The sequence below is a fragment of the Acomys minous genome, assembly GCF_964271855.1.
Source record: "Acomys minous genome assembly, chromosome: 5".
Lineage (NCBI taxonomy): Eukaryota > Metazoa > Chordata > Mammalia > Rodentia > Muridae > Acomys > Acomys minous.
In genome coordinates, this window is record NC_140494.1 from 49,686,836 (window position 1) to 49,712,000 (window position 25,165).

At 34.7% G+C, this 25,165-nt stretch overlaps 1 protein-coding gene across 8 annotated transcripts in view; it reads right to left on the reverse strand.

Moving 5' to 3' along the window:
* Positions 1–25,165, reverse strand: part of CDH12 (cadherin 12) — a 1,018,075-nt gene that overhangs the window by 659,986 nt on the left and 332,924 nt on the right. For 7 of the 8 annotated variants that reach the window (XM_084781268.1, XM_084781275.1, XM_084781271.1 and 4 more), the window contains one exon: positions 9,178–9,274. The gene's annotated coding sequence lies outside the window, so the exon portion shown is untranslated. Of the gene's footprint in view, positions 1–9,177; positions 9,275–9,525; positions 9,548–25,165 lie in introns of those variants that run through there. The other variant, XM_084781272.1, reaches the window with a different exon arrangement.

A 25,165-nucleotide genomic window follows, 5' to 3' on the forward strand; every position in this document is an offset into this window, starting at 1 on the left:
TTCCTCACAAAACATCTCACTATTCTATCATCACTGTCCTTGTCACTATAAAAAAACCAAGTCCCCTTCTGATCCCTTTCCTGCTCTGACTTCTTGCTATACTCAGCAGCACTTGAGCCTCGCAGGAGAACCTTCGCTGAACAGCAATTCTCCATTCTAACTTGTTCTCCTTCGCTCCCAACTTTCTTCAGTCTATTTTTCTTTTCCCTAATCTCTCTGACCTTTCCAGAAGCATTCCCCAGAGCTTTGTCTGATAAAGCTCCATTTGTTAAAAAAAAAAAAAAGTATATGACAAGCTGCTCAGATCATAGCATCACTCTTGGGCATCTGTCTGGTCTGCCACCTTCCAGTTGTGAGATCTTAGAGAAGGACCTGTGTCCTCTTAGCTTTGTGGTCCTCATCTGCAAGACGAGTGCAATATTAACAGAGCCTGTCTCCTACCAGGAGGATTTGCTTAATAAAATAATACTTGTAAAAAGCTGAGAACAATGCCTGACATATATAAAATATCTGCTAAGTAAATGAACTAAGGACAATTGTATATAATTTATATACCAGAAATAATTCACCTTTCAATTGTACATGACTATCATTAAGTGCCTAGTCAACACCTTTTCTTATAGGTTTAAAGACAAAGCAGATTTTTTTATACTCTGAACATCTGAGAAGACCAAAGCTTCACATCTCACTTTATTTTCATCATAAGATTACCTTGTCTCAGGCTCCTTGCTTTTTATCATTATGCTTGTCCTAGTTTCCAGCTAGTTTCATATCTCACCCACCTGATCAGGACTCCCTTAAGAGGAATTTGCTACTCCACCTCTGTTTCCCTATAAAGTAATTAACAAGAGTTAAATGGTTCTTGAATAATGTATTCCATTTAGCAATTCCCAGAATTAGTCAAAAGAGCAAATCCCCAATACTCCTCTGAAAAGTGCACAGTCCATAAGACCTCATCACTTCCAAATGTCCTGTATTCTCCTCTGACCTCGACACTATGATGTGTCTGCTGGTCTCTGTATATATCAAATGTGTCATAAGCTGATGACTCAAACATCACATTCCCTTTGGAATATGTAAGCTGATATAGCCTTACCTTCTTATGTTTTCGTTTTGTGTTAAGAAAATTCACCCCTCTGTTGAACTATAAGCAAGCATTCCTTGGGGCATTTCTTCATTGATGATTTATGTTGGATGGCCCAGTCAACTGTAGGAAGCACCATTACTGACCCTTGGATGTGTAAGACAGCAACAGACCAAGGCAATAAGCGTGGATTCTACATGGTCACTGCTTCAGTTCCTACTTCCAGATCCTGCGCTGCTTGAACCACTGCCTTAGCTTCCCTTAATTATGGATTAGTGTGAGGCTACGTGAGCCAAATAAACCTTTCTCTTACCAAACTGCTTTTGGTCATGCTGGTTTATCATTGAAAAAATAAAGCAAATCTAGATTCCCTTTAAAGTATTTTCAAAGTGACTTTATTGAGTATTTACACTCTAAATGTATTCACAGTTAAAACCATACTATCCCCACTTCCTTCCACAATTACAAAGATTTCCCGGCAGTTCAGATACATGCTCCTTAAGAAATTTTATTTTTTTATTTTTTTTTTATTCTAAATCTTCTGAATATGTATTAGAAATACATGTCAACATAGGTCAAATTTCAGATACATTTCTTCTTTTTTAATTTTCTTAACACAACCATGCAAAAAACACTAAAATTAATATTTTTGCATTTAATTTAATTTCATATTATATGGTTTGGTCATAGACTTATGATGATGCAAACTTCTTTCTTCCCTGCATTTCTATGTCAACCATAGTTCCCTCAGTCACAGATCAGATTTCTTTTTATTCCATTGTTGTTTGTTTGTTTGTTTGTTTTTTGAAGAACTAGAGATGACTCCACCCACATTTGGTCACTTGATTTTTGACAAAGAAGCCAAATCTATTCAATGAAAAAAGGATAGCATCTTCAACAAATGGTGCTTGTCTAACTGGAAGTCTACACATAGAAAAATGCAATTAGATCCCTATTTATCACCATGCACAAAACTCAAGTCCAAGTGGATTAAAGACCTCAACATAAAACCAGAGACATTAAATCAGTTAGAGGAAAAAGCAGGGAAGAACCTGGAACACACTGGCACAGGAGACAATTTCCTGAACAGACCACCAACAGCCCAGGCCTTAATGTCAACAATTAATAAATGGGACCACATGAGGCTGAGAAGCTTCTGTAAGGCAGGATACACTGTCAAGAGAACAAAGCGACAGCCTACAGACTGGGAATAGATCCTCACCAACCCTACATCTGACAAAGGTCTAATATCCAAAATATATAAAGAACTCAAGAAATTAAACCTCACCAAACCAAATAACCCAATTAAGAAATGGTGTTCAGACCTTAACAGAGAATTCTCAACAGAGGATATCAAATGGCTGAGAAACACTTAAAGAAATGTTCAGCATCGTTAGTCATCAGATAAATGCAAATCAAAACGACACTGAGATTCCATCTTACACCCATCAGAATGGCTAAAATAAAAAATTCAAGTGAGACCACATGCTGGCAAGGATGTGGAGAAAGAGGAACACTCCTTCATTGCTGGTGGGAATGCAAACTGTTAAAACAACTTTGGAAATCTATCTGGTGCTTTCTGAGAAAACTGGGAATAGCTAAGCTTCAAGACTCAGCTATTCCACTCCTTGGAGTATATCCAGAAAATGTTCTACCACACAATAGGGACATATTCTCAACCATATTCATAGCAGCCTTATTCATAATAGCCAGTACATGGAAACAACCTAAGTGTCCCTCAGTAAAAGAATGGATAAAGAAACTGTGGTACATTTACACTATTCAATACTACTCAGCAATAAAAAACAAGGAATTCCCAAGTTTGTGGACAAATGGATTGAACTAGAAATGATCATCATGAGTGAATTCACCCAAAATCAGAGTCAAATGGTATATACTCACTTATATCTAGACACTAGCCCAAGGGACATGTCCCATGAAAGTCTTCACTTACCAAGAAATGTTCTATAATCTGTAATCTATAAAGTATTTGTATGGTAAACCTTGGAATTTTTATTATCTTGTTTATTTTTGAGATCATATTTTAATTACAATCACTTTTTGTTCCTCTCTGCAGCCTTCCTATATACTACCTCTCACTCATCTTCAAATTGAGCTTTAGATTTATCAATTATCAACACAGACACACACATATATGTAGATACACATATATCTCTTACTACAATTTGTTAAGTTTATATATTATAGTATGAGCATTTTAATGATTTATAACTCTGAATTAGCTATGCCTCAACTAATATAAAGACCACAATAAAATACTCTTGGGCAAATCAATTGGCTTGTTTGTAATTAACTATGTATTCTCATGAGTGTGGGTGATTCCTGTAGAATAGAGGAAAATATTAAGAAAATACCCAGGACAGTTTATTATTTGCTAGCATATCACTAAATTCACTAAGGTATTCAATATTAAGGAACTTTTATAAATGACAATAATTCTATTGAGGTTCCTGAGAGGACTTTGAGGGGAAATTTTAAGAGTAGCTGTCATCGAGATACCTTGGATGCTTTTGTGAAATTTTCAAAGAATAAAAGACCAATATAGGAAAATTGATGATAAATACATTTAAATAAAGGTTATCTCTGATGGACTTTCATTTTTCAATTGGTAATTTAATTTAAATTGATGGACGATAGTATTAGATATTAATGAGACACAACCTAAAATTTTTATATATGAACCATAGACTGATTAAATAAGGTCAATTATACTTACTTAATAATCATGGATACAAATGTTTTGCCTATTTTAATGGTAGCCCACGATTTTTTTAGGAAGATTTTGGGACACCATATTTACAGTTAGATATGGCAGATATAACTATGAAGTCTGGTCATTTTCTCTATTCTTAGTCCAAATATAAAGAATAAACTTAATTTTCTCCTTAATATTCTGCCTTGTTTATTCTGCCCCTTAATTCTCTAGAATGGTTACTCAATTAAAAAAAACCTTTTTGTTAGGAAACAGACAAAGACATAAATACGTACATGGCCAACATCATAATAGTACAGAATTTTATCAACCCCAGAATACATAATAATCATTTACAGGAAGAAATAACTTCAGCAAAAATGTAGAAATAACTAAAGTTTTAGGCTTCTCCCCTCAAATGGATAGTTATTGGCCCTAGCATTGGATATGTAATAGCTGAAAATGCTAACCAGTGTATAGAGACCACCCAAATGATCATAACTTGTATTTAATTCATTTTGTTATCAAAGAAAGGACAGTATGACTTTCTGACAGCAAGATCAAACCATTTTAAAATACAAACATGAAATTACCTCAAAAATACATACATACGTACACATATATATCTGCCAGTCAGAATCATTTATCTCTTGCTGTAATAGGTAAGTATTGGGATAATGGATCAAGGTCAAGGGACATTTGGTATTAGACTAGAGAGTCTGAAATAACATTTTCTCATATACACCCAAATAGTGTTTCAATTCTCATTCAATAATGATCACGTTATTTTTCTGGCCTATCATTGTATTTTCATATAATTAGTAAATTCAGTTGTATCATGAACTTGATTTTAAATCCTTTCGAATTTGATTATGGTCTTTACTATAAGAAGAAAATAAAACTTTCCCTATGTGTGGATTTACTCATTTGTATGCAATGACATTTGATTAGAATAATTGTTCAAATATAAACAATTAGTAACAGGTCATTTATTTACTAAATGTTATAGGCAAGAATCAGCTGCCCGTATCACCTTTCCCGGAGTACTCCGTGAGTTAGAATTTCCTCATGAAATTTCACTACTTCCAAATACTCAGTTGCCTAAACATAAGGATCAATGAGGATTAGTTATTTTTTGAAGTCATTTTCTGCCACTGCCCAAGAAGAAATGCATTTGATCTAAGGGATTTATCAACATTTCTCCATGGTTTAGCTAGGTTTATTATCGCCAGAAATACTCTTTATTGCTTACTCAATTTAATTTAGTGTGTAGGAGGTCTCTCTTTAATCAACTTTAAAATCGTGTTCTGCTGACTTGCATATCAGGAGGTCAAGTGCTCATTGAGAGAAGTCTTAACAACTTTGACACCTTTTCTCCCTGCACAAAGAGTGGTCCTCCGTGTGTTGCGATACTTGGCTTTCCCATATTGCATTACAGGGTTAAGAAGATGAATGTTCATTGCTTTTAATCCTCACCATGATTTATGAGCCTCTTGGTATCCTTTTCCTTAGAGCAGCTACAACTGTGTGGTTGTTCTGCCTGCTGCTTAAATTACACAGACATCTGCAAAGTAAATTATGGATTGTTGTTCCACAGACCATAACCGAATATTCTCTTCATCTCGCCTGCAGTATTTTTTTTATTAGAACAAAGGATCTCTATGTGCTCACTGCTCATGTACTGAGGGAATGCTAGCTAACCAGAGTGATAGCGCTATGTCCTGAACTGTGACTTGCTATATAATATCAAAGCTACATAACATACAACCAGAACAGTTTTAAGGATATAAGAAAAACAAAAACTATATATTTTTTGTACTTGTGTCTTATCTTTATTGAAAAGATGTCTTAAGTCTTACAGAAGAAGGTGACACTTCATATTAATTGAAACATGTTCCATGGATAAAAGTCCATGCAAATGACCCTTGTCTTGACAGTGTGAACATTTTAAGGACAAGTGTCTGTGTCCTATGACACTTAAAATTAAAAATTAAACAAATAAATGAAAAGGAAAATATGTAGAAAATGGGAAGCCCTTTGCAGAATTTCTCCCTGCTAACACTTCTCATAGTGAAATTGCTTTCACAGTACCGGATATTTGTAGTCACGGTGAGGAATGGGGACATCTTTCCTTCGTATAAGAAGTCTGGCGGAGGACAGGTTGAAATAACCAATTTATTCTGTATTTCCTTGTCTTTTCTGTACTTGTTAATCTATGTAGATGATGAATCATAACTCCCAATGACAAGGCCATTGGGAAATTCGAATAGGCATGTCTAAAGTTATTAACCTTTGACAATCCCCCAAATTAGAAATTTCTGTCCATTTATTTTCTTCAGATCTGCTAATTATAAGTCAAATAAAATCCTGTCTGGGGAAACAGTAGTAACAATTTACACATTTATTTCTACCTATTTCTTACAGAGCACATTTAATATTAAGGCTCTGTGAATCAGGAAGGAGGGGACTGTGAGCACTGAAACCGGAAAAGTCCTCCCAACTCCAGCTGAGCAAGTCTGCTGCTTGCTTTGTCTCTCTCAGCGTGTGTATTTCACCTCATCATCAGCTCAGAGCTGATGTTTCCTGAGGGTCAGGACCTGCCACTCAAACCAATACTCTGAAGACTTGTTTTCTCTTTCTCTCTAAAGATAGCTCTTATGTGTGTTGATTTCTGTGTCTGTCAATAACTCATTCTGAAAACATAACTTTTTCCTCAACTTTGTCTCCTCATCATTAAAATTAAAAAAAAAAAAAAAGCTGACCCTTAAACCTGAATAATGTTATCTGGTTAAAGTCTCATACAAGATGAATATGTCTCCTGAAAAATAAATATCTTAACTGTCAAACAAATGCAATCAATTTTCTTTAAAATGTGTAAAGAATATACAGAGGCAAAATTAAACTTATACTTTTAAAATATTTGAAGCTGATAGTAACCTGATCCTGCAATCTATTACCCCATACTGTCTTTTCTATGTTCAAGAAAGAATCATGAGCAACAAAATGTTGTCTTCTATATAACAGAAGCCCAAAGGCTATATGAATTTTTAGACTCATTTCTTTGCCCTTGTTATCTTCTCTTCCAGATTTATCTGCTAAGTTTTCTCATACTGAATGCCCAGTTAACTGAGTAAACATCTAAATGAGTTAAAGTTTACCAGACATGAATTGCTCATTTCCTCTTTTTGTTATGATCTGTACTAAATAGTTACCTGTAAGATGCCAATGCATAAAGCAGAGAACTCTTAAGTATAGTTATTCAGTGAGTTTTATAAAACATTATAGAAGTGAACATTTCTCCTCTTGCTCAATATTATAAGAAATTATTGAACTTAAACTTCAGAGTTTTCTCCACTTGAAATCAAAATAACCAAATACAACATACTTATAAATAAGAAAAACTTTATACAGCTATAGCTTTAGAATCTTTAGACATTATTTCATTATTCTGTTCTAGGTATGCTATTTTCATAGGTAAATTTTATGAGAATATTAAAATGAAACAATTTGAACATATTCTCTTTGAATATCTAAAAAGGTATGAAAGTACTTTCATTAATGAGAATTGAACATCTTGATTTCTTTATTTTTTTTTTTTTTGGTTTTTCGAGACAGGGTTTCTCTGTGTAGTCTTGGCTGTCCTAGACTCACTTTGTAGTCCAGGCTGGCCTCGAACTCACAGCGATCCGCCTATCTCTGCCTCCCGAGTGCTGGGATTAAAGGCGTGCGCCACCACGCCCGGCTCATCTTGATTTCTTTAAGTTTGTCTTTTGTCATGCTGATATCTTCAAGTTATTGTATATGAAAGAATTATCAATTTCTTTTTAGTCTTTGTTATACATTCAGTTAGAACACAGAATGAAACACAGAACCCTGGAGTAGATTGAATTTCTTTTCTCTCATTTTGAACTTTGGATGTTTAAAGACTTATAAAGTTTCAAAGAAAAAGATATATATAATTTTTATTGGGTCTGTCCATGAAGGTCAGTTGAAACACTTGCCTTGATTTGTAAAACCTTGAGTTTGATCTTCATCACTACAAATAAATATTAATAATTACTTTAGAATAGCTTAATTTTGGAAAATTCATACTTACATAAAATACTTAGGTTGAAGCAATCATGAGCTTTTAAGAGGGAACATACCCGTGAAATATACTGACTTAGAAATATTCATCTATACTATTTTATGTATAACTCATACTGAAAATCTTATTCAAAATTAGTCATGATAAAAAATGTAAGAATGACCATGTATTTTCAACAATCCAGATTTTATAATATTGAGATAAGCTACTTCCTAAATTGAAATTCTAAATATTGATCACAATCACTAATGGAAAAATAAAGGACCAAATGGCACAGAGATTCACACTTGAAACATGAAATGATTACTTTCACTTTGAACTTTATCTCATTTGAAATTTTTATCAGAATACTGCATAATTTTTACTCAAGATGACACTTGGAAATATTTGATGATATTACAGAACTAGTTTGAAATCCACCATGTTTTGTAAGTTAATCTCACAAAAGACACACTAAAAATAAAGTCTTGAGTTTTATACTCATTAAGTCCATGCATACATGGAGAATTATTACAAAAACCACAGCAAGATCATTAAAGGCATATGTGTTTAATGATTTACCCACCTTAACTCTTTAGCCTTTTCTTTCTGAGCTTCTATAGTAATGGGTAGTTTTAATTGATCACTGATCAAGACCAAAGAATATCACAGCTGTTTTGACTACATCCTAAGAATAGATTCTACCATTACCAGATGGGAAGTGTCACAAAAGCACTTTAATTGCTGTGTCCATGAAGGTTAACTAAGTGTTTAAATATCAGGGTGCAGATCCCTACCATACACAGATAATAGCAACTTAAAGATGCCAGCATAAAGAAGCAGTTGGACCTAGATGAGTCATAATAAAATTAATAAAGATGTGGAATAGTATTGCTTTCTCTCTCCACATATAAAACTTTCACCAGATTTTTGCCATCAAAATGAGACACATGTGACTGAGAGCAAATGATGTAACTTATTATGAGAGGGTATAAAAAGTACTATTGACAGATGGTAAAAAATGAACATACATTTGTTAAAGAAAGAAAACAACTAGGTTTTCTCATATTTATATATTAATTTAAAAGGTCTGAGGAAAATGCAATAAAGAAATAAAATACATAGACTCCTTGGGAAAAGAAATTATCACTCAATCTTCATATTTTCTTTTGTTCAAGAATAACCTTCTATAAATATATACAATTTATGATGAAATAAAAATTTTTTAAATTTAAAGTTTTATATGTAATTTGATCTTTGAATTGTTTACTTGGAGCTTGAAAGTGCACATTATTGATAAGATATGTCACCTACCTTTAGAAAGGCTAGCATGCTCTCAATGCTCCAAACTTCTATTGAGTTGGAACTTGATTACAATCCCCAGTACAAATGGGCCAGACAGGTAACTGATCTAGAAGAAAAGCACACAGAAAGCATGAGTGTCTGAGACCTTTAAACAAGTATACATTTGCCAATTCTATTTAACTAAAACTTGTCAAGACAGGAAGATCATAGGAACCCAACAGATAATTTAATATCTCCTTAATGTAAGAATGGTTGCAGGGCGACCAGCACAAACTGGTGCACCAACCGAGGACACTGCAGACAGAGATCCTAGACCCCCTGCTCAGACGTAGTCAATGAGGGAGAGTATGGTATTACCTTTGACATGAACTCAGGTGCCCTCAGTTTTGATTGCTGCTCCTTGGCAGAGAGGCCCTATGGGAACACAGAGGAAGGGGATGCAGGCTATCCTAAAGAGACCTGATAGTTTGTGGTCAAAAGGTAGGAGAGGAGGACCCCAGTGGCCAGAGACCTAGGGGGGTGAATAAGATAGAAGAGGGAGGAAACAGAAAGCTAAGAGTGAAGGGATTGCCATCAAAATGTAATATAAACCCTATCTTCAAACCTAAGTATGGAAAACATAGGAAAAGAGAGACATCCCTGAGTCTAACATTGTTTCTCAATAATGCCTTATAACCAACTCCCATTGAAAATAAGCCTCTATAGTCCAAGAAAGGAACCAGAAACCTACTTGACACACACCCCCTTTAAGGAAATGGGGCATCATTCTCTTAAGGTTTCTTTCAGCTGACTTGGGAAAATAATACCTTCGTAGGAGCCCAAATAAAACTGGGAAAGTGGTTAAATAAGCTAGGAATAGCATTTGAGGTCCAGTTCTTAAATGTTGAGAAATTCCAGGCTTAATTAGAGTCCTAGGTGGGACAGTCTGAAATGCTGGACAACTGGGATTGGAAGCTTTCTTTGAAGCTGTTCTGGGATCTGTTTTGTTTCGATGAGGAACAGTAACTGAAGAACTTGGTGCTGTAACATGAAGGATGCTGGATATTAGTGTCTAGCATATAGAGAGGAATGAATCTTGTCACTGCTGATCCAATGTCAGTGTCCAATAGAGTTGAAAAAAAAGAAAGAAAGGGGAATATAGAAATATATAGGGAAGATGGAATAAAAAATTGATTAGTGAATCTACTCCTCTACTTAATGCTTTGTTACAAGGTTATTTTTAATTCACTGGTATATAATTTTGTATATAGAACCAAAATAAGAGTAATTTTAGATACAGTTGTATGGAATTCAAATTTAAGATTATTCTTCACACACACACACACACACACACTATATACATATATATATGTATATATATATATATATATATGGGTATATATATGATGTACCCATATAATTTAATTATAATACAAGGTTTACTTCTAATACTTTGACAGTGCTATTGCAAGCTGGTTAAGATAAATAAGTTATGTAAATTAATTGTTAGTTGATCAAATCATGATCATATCAATTACTTGTCTATTTTTATAACATGGATATACATCTTAGGTGCAACAGATAGATATGATTCTATCAAAAGATAAAATAAAATAATTAGATAAGGTCTTCAAAAACCTCAGAGACATACAGAACATGGCATTGAAAAAAGTTTTTAAAATTATATTAAAGATTCATTGACAATGAGACAGGTTAGGTCCTGGTAATACCCAGCCTACCTCAAAGAGGCTGAAGAACATGAAAGAACCTCCTGATGGAGATGGCTTCAAATGTGGCTAATCAGCCACTGGGCAAAATTCCTTCTTTCTACCACAGACAGAATTCTGCCTAAAAGAGGACAAGCTTGGATGCAGGCAGAGTTGATGGCCAAACTCTGCCAAGACAGGGTAGGCAAGTCCTCAAAAGTTCCTGCCTCAGATATATTGTTGTCAGATATATGCCCAGATATGCCCAGAGAGATGAAGATGATGTTCCAACATAGAATTTTGGGTGACTATCAGGGAGTAAACTGTCTCTGTCATCTTCTCATTTGGGAAGCTACTAACCTGTACTCCTTGTATACTCAGGTAATCATTTTTTATTTCCTCTTAAGTCTATGATGGGGTTAAAGACCATATAGTTTCATTTTATAGTTAAGCTTAGTTGTTTAGTGGTTAAGATGATTTTAGGTCTAGATAGATGTTTTAAGTTGATGATGATGATATATGATAGATATTGATTTATGTTCAGAATTTTAGACACACCAAGATAGGGAAGATGTTTTATTCAAGGCTGCCAAATACGAATAGCCAAAAACACTAAGACTGTAACATTTATACAATACAATTTCTGATTGTTTCATGGTTGTTCTTGCTGTAGGTAGTTTATTGTATATATGTGTAATAATATAAAAGTATATGTAAAAAGTAAAAAATATTTAACAAAAAAGGAAAAAGATGTAATATAAACATATTATAATAAAAAGAAAAAATTATTTATTTTATTAGCATCTTATGAAGGTATACTGGGTACAGTTTCTGATGTAATGCAGCCAATACATTTTAAGTCACAAGCAATGATCGCTGTTTTCCCAATTTCATTTTTTTCATGCTTGGGTACCACAGTGTCTTTTGTTACTACGTGACCTCAGCATCTATGTTGAGTGTAGGTTTTCAGACTTTCTTTGCTTTTAATGGTCAAAAAAATTGAAAAATAATGTTCATATGAATATAATATAGAGCATGTGCCTCAATTGAGAGCTATCTTTTACATTTCTCATGTATAGGCTGTGAATATTGGTTGAGGGAGCAAGATATAGATGTTAAGAGTCATTCTCACTTCTTCATAGCAAGGGAGATTATCAAAATACCTTATGCTTTTTATTTAATTGTTTGTTTGAGTTTATCACACAGTTCTTTAGTATGAAGTTACTTAGGTTCTACCTTTGTATTATACCTTTTTTTTCAGTTCAGACCCAAGAACAGTCAAATATCAAGGGAAGTTAAGTTCTGCATGTTCAGTGGATAAATATCATGCTAACAGTTTATATTTTTAATAGGAGATATTCATCCATTCTTGCCCTTTCATTATTTGCTTGATCAGTCATCAGCTTTTATACTTATTTAATGATTTATGTGCACCAGACAAAACTTAGGCCTCTCTATCCAACAATCTCCGTTATAATCTAATACTGTATTGGTCAGTTTGTAGTGGAAATTATTTAATCTTTGGTCTTTTGTGAAGTCTTTTCTTTATATTTCACTTTGGAATACACACTGGTTTGTTCGTGGAACATTCATCTATAGAGTTTTAGTACTATAATCCTCCATTGGTTTGGGTATTTGAAAGTGTGTCCCCATTTGATGTCACTATTTGAGGAGATTTAAGAGGTGAATTTAGCTGGTGAAAGTATTTCTCTTTGGTCAAGCTTTGAGAAATAATAGCTTCTCTTCAGTTTCAGTTTTCTGTTTAGTCTTTTTTTTAACTGAAGATATGAGTCCTCAGCTTCTGTTATGAATGTCATACCTGCCTAATGCCATGCCTTCCTAAAATGATGGACTCTTATTCTTCTGGCAGTATAAGTTCAAGAAACTCTTCCTTCTATAAGTTGCTTTTATCATGGTATTTTACCATAACAACAGCAAAGGAACTAATAGAAGACCAGTGTGAAACACGTCACTTACTTTTTTTTAAGTTTTTAGACTTTAAGTCTAAAAAAAGTATTTTACTTACTTTTCATGTGCATGTGTGCACATGCGCACATGCACACACACACACACACACACACACACACACACACACACACACAATCTGCTCTTTTTTGTAAGGATTAGGTGCAATGAGTTAGATTCACTAAAACATAGGAAACATTAAGGGAGAGACAATAAATTTTATTCTAAACATCTATTCTTATATTAAAAAACTGATCTAAGCATTAATTCAAGAAACCTTTCCTGATAAAGAGTAGCACTAAAGGAGGAGACTTATGGATGTCCCAAATACAAAGGATAACTAATAACTATGGGCTTGGTTCTAAACAAGTCATTTACCCTTTCTATTATAACACTCTCTCTGAGATTCAGGGACCATGGCCAAACATTGAATAGGAAATATATAAAAACCATAATATAAGGTGAAGGACTATGAAATCCTATTTTCTAGTATTCCTACAACTGTTTTAATCATTAGTTCGTGCTAAATAGAGATACCTATACCAGCCCCACAGAAGATCAGCCTTGTTCAATAGCCACTGAAAAGGGTGTAATCAGAGGACTCTCTCTTTTACAGCTGAAATTTCAGTTACTAATAAATTCTAGGATAGTGGAGATAATTCTCTTTAGTTGTACGCCTACTACAAAACCTTGCAGGCTTCAGTGTGTAGCTCCAAACCCATAACTATGCAGTTAGCCCCACTTACTCAGTGGTCTCACACACACACACACACACACACACACACACACACACACACACACACATACACACAAACACACAAAGATACATGAAAATGTGAAAGGATTTGTAGAGAGGAGGGGGAATGGAAAAGGTTCATAGGAGGTTGTGAGAAGGTGGAAGATGAGCTAGCCAGTATTCATTGTGGGCATGTCTGAAATAATCCAAGAGAATTTTAATTTAAAAAGTATATGTTGAATTGCAGAGATATATCTGTGAATAATGCAGACCAGTATCATATTTCCAAATTGTCCTAAGCCTGATGAAGTGTGGGAAAAGAAAAAGACTAGGTAGGGATGTGCAGGTGCTCAACACATTAAATAATGTCATGCAAAATAAAGCACAATTACTGATTGGTCATTGTATTCTCAAAACCACAGTTAATTAATATTTTAGAAAGAACATGTAGCTATATGTTTCTACATATGTAACTGATATATATATATATATATATATATGTACACACAACTCACACACACACACACACACACACACACACACACACACACATATATATATATATATAATGAGATATCTGACAATTGGACATAAGTAGATTAAAACAATCACATTTTGTTCTATTCCAGGGACAAAGAGATATATAGCACTTGTGGTATAGTTATTTATTATACAATTTTACTATCTACCTGTTAGATGCCTTCAGCTGCATTGGATTCTTTTGGGAACAAGCAATCAATCTCATGCACTTTACTTCTTCAATCTTTTTTCCAGAGAAAACTGTTTGTAAATGATAGTACTTTATCTTGAAAGGAAGTGAATGAGAGAAGAGGAATAAGTGTGTTTCATTCATAATATGAGGGACTGTTGTATTAGCATCCTATCACATAGTACAAAAAATTCATATGTAATATGTTTTGTATCCATTGTAAGTTTGAATTTTTAACTTTAGCTGCATTTGTTATCTTTGGCAATTAAATGAGGAACACATTCATAACAGAGATTAATATTTTATTAGATTGGTATTGAATGTTATTTATCATAGTAATATATTAGTTGCATTTTTAACCACATTCATTTAATATTCTTATCATTTTGGCTAAGACCAAAAATAGACATCTACATTTGTTAATCTTATAGAAAGTCTAATGTGCAGTATACAATGGTTAACATTTATTTGAATGCAATTGCTAAAAATAAACAAGAGAAACCAGATATTTTGAAGCTATATTTTTGGCTAGAAGTAGAACAAAATCTGTAGAGTGGTGTTGATTATCTAAATGAACTTAAAAGAAAAAATACTAAGTATATTCAACTATGCCAATAATACAGTCTATAGTAATGAATCCCATCATTAAAGTGAAGTTGAAGTTTCTGGTTTCTTGCAAGAGTCAGTTGTGTCATGTCAATGAGTTTTTTGTTTAGCTCCAAATTATGGGATGTGGGAGTGTTTTTCCACTGCTGAAAGCAGCAGCATGATCTTTGTTAGTGGAAATCAGACCCATGAGAGGGCTTGTGATGTTTTTCTAGAAGCTGACCCTGAGAAGGAATAAATAGAAGCCCATGGACAGTGAGACAGTGCTTTTACATCACTACCGTTAGCAATGCTTTACATCACTTCTCTGGTCTTTATTTTTCTACGTTTCATTTTAATGAGAGAAACGCCCCAGAAAAATTTCTCTTTGTACCCCACCTGCTTCTGGCTGCTTCTGCTGACTATTGCTTATTCAGTGGGGTCTTGCTGTTTCTGCTGGACAGTACCACCTCTGGTGATTTGTGTTGCTGTTTGGTGTTTGCTATTTGACTGGGCTGCTGTTAATCTGACAATGAAGAGTGGAGTCACTCCAAGTAATGACTTCTACAGAGGTCCACTAGCCATTTTTCCTATTAACCTTCTTTCTCCAACTACATGACTCTGCATAGTTGGATGGAAAGAAGGTAGAACAATTAAGAACCCTAAATAAAGTAGGTTTAAAAATTATCTAAACCTACATTATAGAGATTCAAGTTGATAGTAGTTATATAAGTAATTGTGGCTATAGTCCAATGAAACTGTCTCTGTAAAAAGAGAAACAATTAGGTCTGAGGAAATATCTTTGTTAGATGATTGCCTTGTATGTAACTTGGCATGATGCTTTCCTAATATACAAAAAATACTGGTTCAGTTCTCAACACCAAGTGAACTGGGTATAGTAATGTTCATCTATTAGCTTAGCATTCGTGAGGAGGAAATAGAGGAATAAATAAAGAAATATGTATCTAATTGATAGATGGATGGTAGATGATAGATAGATAGATAGATAGAAAGATAACAGATAGATAAAGAAGTATAAATAGGTACTTCCAGACTGATTTGAAGGGGTCATGGATTGATTAATCCTAAGCAAAAAAGAGGTTGACATAATGACAGTGGTTTTCTCTTCAAATAATTGCGTTATTTCTGTGTTGCCTAACTTTAGCATTGAGATATACTTACAAGAATTTATTGAGGTGTTAATGTTTGTAGACCAGCATTTTATATAAGTTAAAAGTAACTCTTAAATTGCCATTTATTTAAATGCATTATTGTCCTACTAGCTTTAACTACCAATATGTCGTATCCTAGAGTTAACTGAAAAAGACTCTCATTTGAGAGATTGTTCATATTAGACAGTCTAGTGGGCAGGCATATCTGTGGGGGAATTGTGTTGGCTAAGCCAAAAATGATTGGTACCATGCCTAAGCAGATAATCGTAGACTGTATAAGAAATACTGCATACATGAGACAAGAAGTAACGTTCCTTCATGTTTTCTGGTCTAACTCCTTGCTTGAGTTTATGCTCTGATTTCCATTAGTGATGGACTACTGCATAAAAGTCAGAGACAACTTCTTCCCTTTCATTTGGTTTTAATTTTGGCTATAAAAGTGCAAAGAATTTTCTCAAAGTTTTTACCATCTTTTAGAAATATTTAAAATGTAATAATATTCAGTATCTTCAGAATCACATAGCCTCAAATGTATATAAAATTAGAATGAATATTTTACTAGATTTTAAGTGATACACTAAAATATAAAAGTTGTAACATAGTAATGGAATATCATGAAGAAGCTGACATATGCACTTATGTTATGATCTTAAAACTAAGTTAAACACTCCCATTTCATCACCTTAGCTCTTTTTTTTTTTTTTCAAGACAGGGTTTCTCTGCGTAGCCTTGGCTGTCCTGGACTCACTTTGTACACCAGGCTGGCCTCGAACTCACAACGATCCACCTGCCTCTACCTCTCTAGTGCTTAGCATTTCTCACAGCAAAAATATTGAAATATTTTATTACTTTTTAAAAAATATTAGGTAGATAATCACTATTGATAGTCTTCCTACTCCGCCCTCACAATCCTGCACTTTATTCCTTTCTACCAGTGTTGGAATTTTCAAAGACTGTAGACTTTTAAAAATACATATTATGATAGAAACAACACATTGGACAACAAAGAAGACAAAGATTGAGTGCTTATGGCTGAAAGTGATACGTTTGTATGTAAAGTGAACAAGAGGTGGAGTTTCCTTAACTGTCAACTCCTCACAGTCTAAAGACCCAAGAAGGCAGTTTAGATTTGGGTATTGGCCAAATTAGATTAGACTGTAGATGAATGTGGGGCTGACTTGATTCTTGATAGATACAGGGTGATGGGACACTGTGTGAAGCACCATTTTTTAGGCAGTTTAACCTGGGCAGTTGAAGATTGGTAGCTCAATACAAGCCTGTGATCCAGGCAGCAAGAAGCATTTCTCCAAGCCTCTGATTAAATTCCTGTTCACATTTCTTCAAGGCAAAGTAAGCCAAAAACTATTTCTTCCCTATTCCAAATGGCTGTTAATTACATTCTTTGCTGAAGCTTCAGCAAGGCAACTAGACCATAGATGAGAGTGTTCATACCTCTGAAATAATCCCTGATATCAATTGCCTGCTACCCTAAAATTCATCAATGAGTAATTTGAGAGAGAGGATCATGTGAAAGGCCTTGGTGTCCAGATGGCCTGCAGCTGTTTTCTCAAGAACAAACATTACTTCACCCACATATGGTCATGTGATCAAGGAAAACTGTAGGGGCATAATATGGCCAACAGGAATGTACTCCAGGACAAAACAAACAAACAGCAACAACAACAATAAACCAAAACCAAAACCAAAACCAAAACAAAACCAAAACAAAAAAAAGGACACAAGGGCCAAAATGTGCTCGAAACACTCAACTAGGCTCTCAAAGATACTTGTTTCTCAAAATCTGTGGACAATGCTATTTTTAGTAGCTAGATAAGCAATATGTAAACAACAGTGGGAAAACAAAAATTATTCATTCTTGAAATGTATTTCTCTACAATTACTTTTTACCTTCATTTTGAGAACCTTGTGATGTCATAAGTTGATTGGCCTTGGCAGAAAAAGACATCCAGCATGTGATATACTGCTACATAATAATTATAGGTGTAAATCTTTTGTGCCCATTATCTGAGTGGTAGTGAAACTTAGGTTAAAGATTAATAACCAGAAGTTCAACCTGAATACACACAGTGACTATCTTCTCACTGATGGTAAATTAATTCAGATCATCAATTATTCAGGTAAAAGTCAATTGTTTTTCTTTTTAATATTACTCAGCCTTCTATGATTACTCTGGTGTATTCAAGCAAAACTTGGAGACTTATTTATTACTTCAGTCACTGCAAATTCTACTAAGCCCACAGCGCATACCAAATTTCTCCATGTTCCATCTGCATTTTATCTCAAATTCATATTTTCACTGTGCCTTCATTAGAAGCTCTGGACTGGAGCTATCTTTAATGCACCGAGCAAGAACATCTCTCACAGACTACTATAATTTCATTACTTCTTTCTCCCAAATCATATTGCATTGTTTATTTTTGTGTATTTATGTAGTACTTTCCATAGGTTGTATCCTCAACTTACTAACACAGCCCAGACAAAATTCTTTGTTCAATTTTTGGCATTTTTGGGTAGCTAGATAAGCATTAGCAGTATTGGAGACCACTGAGAATGAATCCCTCTATTATAACCAGCATTGGGCCACACTTCATGTTTCCATGGTAATGAAAACTTAAAGGGCAGCAATATAATTATTTGAAATAGAGATGGCTGGAGGCACCTAGACTTTGTTGAGGCCTATTAGAACAAAGCTACTTCCTTTTGGTTAAAGTTATTAGATCTGGGTCCCATGCCAGGACCTGGGTAGATCTGACAGTTAAAGCTGCCCAAGAATTCATAAGCGTTTGTCCATCTCTTCAGGATTACCTTAACTGAGCCTGTCAAACTCCATGCCAAGGAACCAGCTCAAAGGATGCCTGAAAGATTCAGAAGCGTCAAAATGGTGGGAGTGCTCATTCTTACTTTCATGAGATGATATGTGTACACCCTCCCAGAAGCAGTCCCCTCAGTGCAGTTGCTTACAGAGCGCTGCTAACCTGTCTTCTCTGAATTGTAACTAAAAAGGATAACTTAACCTTTTCTACTTTAAACCACTTTACGTATTAACCTAAACCTTAAGCACGCTTCTCCTGCAACTCCGGGCATTCTCACTCTCTACAAACTCCCCTGCTGCTTTTTGCAGGCTGCTTGCCAGCTTCTATTGCTGAGCTCTTTCCTTTGACCCTGGCTCAAAAGACAAAAATGTCTTTCTATGTCTTTCTTAGTCTTATTAGTCTTACCATATCACCCTTCTCACCAGTTGTTAGTTTTGACACCTTACCTGCCCTTTATGCATTTCTCAACTGCTAATGAAATAGTCCATGTGCTTCTTTCTGTGCACATCTTAAGGTTAGTTTGTCAGTAGACTAAGAACTTGAAAAAAAGAATCCAGATTATTAAATCAGCACCTACAGAGTCTATAATTATTGGTCTTCACTCTTAACCCCGTAAAACTGTACAGACTTTCCCTAAAATGATTACATTAATAATATTCTGGCTGCAGAATTTACATTAACCCAAATGGCTTTTACAGCAAAACTCTTGGAAATTAAGTCAGTACACCGAAACAGCTTTTTCACATGGTGTGTGGCATTCATCTCCTGTTATTGTCCAGATAGATTCATCCTTCCAGGTTTTCCTGCAATCCTAGAGACAATGTCATTCTTCCTTACAACTAATACTCATAATACCCTTCTTGAAAATTCTCCATTGGAGTTATTTTTCTTCTTGGAGATTATGTAAGTTATTGCAACTTTTGCATTTGTTATGGAAATGTCAGATTTTTATGTGTATGTATGTAGTATGTATGTATGTATGTGTATATATATGTGTGTGTATATATAATTAAAAATAGATTACTGAACACACCTAAACCACAATTCTCCCTCCCTCCAATCCTTCCAGCTATGCCCACCTCCCTTTGGGCATTCCCATGGGGATCCTTTGGTAAACAGATCAATTAAATATTAACCACCTCTAGTACTGAAATCTTCATCTGGTGATAATACATGTCTAGTGGGACTATGTGTTAACATTCTTAGCAATTCATATATGTAAGTATTTTATGAAGCTTCTATTGTATTAGATTTCTATACAACTTCTCACATGGTCCTGAGTTTTAGCATTCTTTCTCTGTATTTCCCACCTCACTCCCTTCTTTCTTCCCATTCCCTGCTTGATCCTCTTGTTCCAGCTCTGTCCCTCCCCTCAAAAAGTCACTTTAAAATTATACAATTTGTTTACTCACAGTATTAATATTAAGAAGGGATCAATGTGTAGACAGGGCAAATTGATATAGCACCCACGGGATGGTGATAAAGCTTTTTGTAGGTTTAATTATGAAAAGGGAAGTTAAATATTTGATATCACCGTTAGTGGGGATGCTGACAGTACACTGTTGGGATTAGCAGCTGAAAGTGGATTACACTTGGTGGTCTGTTCGGACCATTATAAAGAAAACAATGATTGGCTAATTAATACCCAAATATCAAGTCTTCCAGAAACGTTAATTTGCTCATGTAGTGAAAAACACAGAGGTCAAAGTTATTGCATTTGAGTGACCATCTGGTTGTGACGCTGATTATCCTTTATCAGTCTTAGACTTCAGAGGGAAGCTGACGGAGATTGTATTGAGAGTCTTTAGTTTGCAAGCCCTGAATTATGGCTATTATCTCTTTAATTTCTCCACAGGTGATACAGTCCCTTGGCTTATGCTCTATTTAGACAAATTCTTGATGAATTTGCTAGAATATGTATTTCACTTGTGGTAACAACTTTATGAGGCAGCCAGTTCGTCTCTCTGTGATAGATCTACAATTCTGACTATTGCTTTTTTTAATGCAGCATTTTGTGTGACCCACACCCCTGTGCATTTGGTGGATGAGTGCCACTGGATGATCCCTGCCACTTCAGGTTCCAATTATATTATTCACGCCATTTAAGCCTCACAATTCAATGACTACATTTCTGACATGGAAGCCTAGAGTGCAGAAAAAAAAGTATTCACAGAGCTGTACAAGGACACTAGGGATCACTCAAAAGATTCATGTAACAGTCATGAAGCTACATCTTGCAAACTCTTCTGAGTAGGCAACTATGGATTAAATGGCAAATGTGAAATTGAGATTTTGAAAAAACAAAACAAAAACAAGAGAGTTAAAAGGGGACACTCTGGGAAGTATAAAGATATCAGAAGGGGTGACTAAACAAAATAGAATTTTTGTGGTATTTAATGTGAAGAATAGCTATTACGTGTACATACAAAAATGCCATAGTGTACTTGCCCAGTTTACACAACTGATATATGATCTTTAAAGAGAAAGTCACAAATGTTTTGTCACTGTGCAATCTCTTTAAATCTCTCCTTTACTATGCAACATGATGTCTTAGTCTTTTATAATCTACTCACTATTGGTGATTTTTGATTCATGTTTCAACCAACCAAACGACCTGTTCAAACCTGGTAACTCTCTCAATTGAATCATTGAAGACAGATTTGTAAATGTATGTGGTAGTTCTAGTCTCAGCCTGAAATTCCAGAGTTCTTCGGAGATAGTCACACAGTCTGAATGTTAGCAACCTCAATTCTTATAAGGGCCCTATGAATAGATTCTATCCACAGATAGGAAAAGAAATGTGATGTCCCCATTAGAAGCAGTCATTTCGGAATCACTCTATCTGTTGAGAGCATGAGTTTCCTGTCCTTTCAAGATTGCCGAAACTATGAAAGGAAAGCTCACAGTAGAGGGTAAATCCGCCTTTTTTCCCACCTCACTAATTTAAATATTAATTTTATCTTGATACTTCATTAAAGCATAGACTGAGAGCAATGTTCATTGAATTCTTAGGCATCCAGTGGTACCATGAAGTTAGCAAATGACATTAACCATCACTGCCTGCTGAAATATGGGCAACATGTTACAGGCATTAGACATCTTTTCTCAGTACCAACTTATGAACAATAAGAAGAAAAATTTGGTCCCCACTTTATTGCAAAGGCATCATTCTGCTCTAGGATACAAAAGCAACAGGGGTCAGTGTGAAATGGCCCTCTGCAGACTTGAAGTCTGTTTACTGTCAAACCTGTCACAGGAGGCAAGTAGCAGCAACTGCACACCAGGACAACGCAAAGAGAAAGCAGGAACAGGGGAGGAATGAAATGAAGCAGTTAGCCTCTGAGTTCACCACCCATTGCAATAACTGACAATTTTGCTATGGAAGTTGGTCATTTCTCTTTAAAACTGCTTGAAATTATTAAGTTGCAGATGGAATTTACAACAATTTCAAGTAAAACTCAAGCCATGAAACGGTAATTCCCTTCTGAAGGATGTGTCTCCGAAGAGTGAGATCATTACATAGGTATCATTTTTAAAGTAATTCATCTCCATTCTAGGAAGTAAAATTGAAATAAAGGAGAACATTAGGAACATAATTATATAACTATATATGCTTTTCATTTTGCCTTAATTTTCCTTTTTCATATTTCAAGAATCTATATCAACCTAAACTAATTTTGCATGGACTCATTTGAAGGAATAGATAAGAAATTATCTTAAAGTCCATTAAATATATTGGTTTCAGATGTTTTGAAAAAGCAGAGTTTAAAGATGTCTAATATTTTATCTGAAAGAGTATTATTTCTCAGAAGGAATCTGGTCCACCAAAAATGCCTGTATCACTAAATTTTGATTCCAAAGTTTGGACATGAAAGTAAATATAAATCAAGTAGTAAGAATGGCTACATTTATTTTGAACTGAAAATTTCCAGAAAAGGCTAGTTAGATTTCTTAAGCCATCTTAAAATTTAACACCCATGATGGGAATAAAAACATTTTTTAAAATTCAAAGTTTTATAAACAGGACAGATTAGATATTGATGTATTATATAATTTCAATATTTGTAACTGTGAAAACAAATATTAAATAATTCTGTTTGAATATGTAAGTTCTTCTGTTAATGTTGCATGTCTGTTATCCTGTTAGCTTGCAAGATGAATACAGAAGAATCAGGGATCCAAACTCATTCTCAGCGTCACAGAGAGCTGAGGATGGTATGGGCTACATAAAACCCTATTTATAAAGAAGGTCATTGTATTTTCCTACAGCTGGGCAGATGTCATCGATTTAAGCTAAACTATTTCTTTGAAATTATATCCTTTATTACATAGCCTACTTATCTCGTTAGTAGATTTTTAACGTATATCCTTCTGTATGTGTTTTTTTTGGAAAACATTTGTTTTTATAAATCCTAAAATAGTCCTTTCTTGAATGTTTACACTGCATAACTCCCATACATTGAAAAATGTTGATCATACTGTGATGAATACAGTTACAAAATTGTATTTTCGTGTGTAATTACAATATGCTATATGAAAACAGGTTGGATAAGTCAGATTTTTTAAGGAAGTAATTAAATGCATTAGAGAGAGCCTGCGGTCTATTAAAATAGAGAGCAAGCCAACAGTAGGGTTAGTTTTACAACACTTCCATCCAAATGTCTGTCGTGTCTACCATATTCATAAATATAATTATTGAGAACTTATCAGAGAATTCCTACCTGTTAAAATTTGCCGGCACATGTGACAACATGAAATCCAACTCATAACATAAGATCCAGAAGGGAAGAAACATGGAGGTAGCAAATGTAAGAAAACTCATGGGTGCCAAACAAGGTGAGACAAACTTAAAGTCTGTCTATCTTTAAGTCTGCCCACCCTTTTTGATGTCCTACACTTCTCTCTCATGGCAGAAATCTCATGAATACACTTGGAAACTCTGAAGGGGTTGAGGAAGCCTATCAACCAGAGAAAACTGTGATTTACTAAGGTGCTCCAAGGCTATGTTCACAAGGCCATCTCTTTAGTAACATTGTAGACAGAGGTCATTATCTTGAGGGCTTTGATAGACAAGCTACATCAAGTTGCGCTAATAATAGTAAATGCTAAGAAATTCAGAAGAAAATAAGGGGGAAATTATTCTTATATATTCAAAAATACTCCACTTGGCATGTATACCTATTCTGACATAATTACATGGAGTCCTCTCTCTCTCTCTCTCTCTCTCTCTCTCTCTCTCTCTCTCTCTCTCTCTCTCTCTCTCTCTCTCCACCTCCCCTTCTGTGTGTGTGTGTGTTTGTATGTACGTGTGTGTATGTGTACATGTATGTTTCATATGTCCTTAAGGATAGCTGTCTCTGCTCACATATTAAGAAGGTGTTATTGATAAGATTGATTCTGAATTGGAAACAATTGTTTACTTTACTTTGTATGGATAGCTTTAACACATAGATAATAGATATTATATATGTTATCACTGTATAGTAGTTTTAAATAGCAAAATTAGAAAAAACAGCATTTAAAGAGGGGGAATTTATAGGATACCCTAGACATTTTTCAAACCATGCTTTCTAAATAAAAATAAAACTTATTTGAACTCCAATCTTGCTATTTTCTAATTCAGCAAAATTTCTGCTGAATTAAGGCTTGGTTTAATTTCACCATTGGGGAGCATATACAGAACTCTCCATCTCATTCTGACTTTTAGATCTGTAGGATGCTGACACCTCTTGACTCTTAACTTTTCTGATGACATTTAGTTTACAAAGTCTCTGGTGTGAGTTGGTATTAACATGACAAAGGTAAGAGCCAGAACCAATAATTTGCAGTTAGTTAGAACAGATGAAAGTTGTGAATCTTACAAAGTTCTTGCACTAAGCAGATATTCCTGGTGATCTCTCCGAACAAGTGAGGAGCCAAAAATGTTTAAAAGTTAGAAAAGAAGCATGTATTATTCTTAGGTCTCTCAGTAATGCCAACTCAGAAGTCAAAACAATGTTAAGCAAGAATATCACTAACATTACTTTTAATCCAGTGAAATACAGAAAGTTTATTAGGCAATTTGAAACTCTATGCAAGAACCCCATACCTCACATATCCATTGCTCAGTGCATATCCTTTAACAGTGCTGTGAGGACTCCTCAGACCTCAGTAGTTCCTGGATAAATTCTGAAAGATCTAAGTCTGTATCTCCTCATTTCTTCCTAGCCATTTTCTTCTGTCTTTTACTCCCATTAATTTATACATAAATCAGCACTCATAACTGTGGACTCACAATAGTCCCGAATAAAATCTTGCATCAACAAAACCAC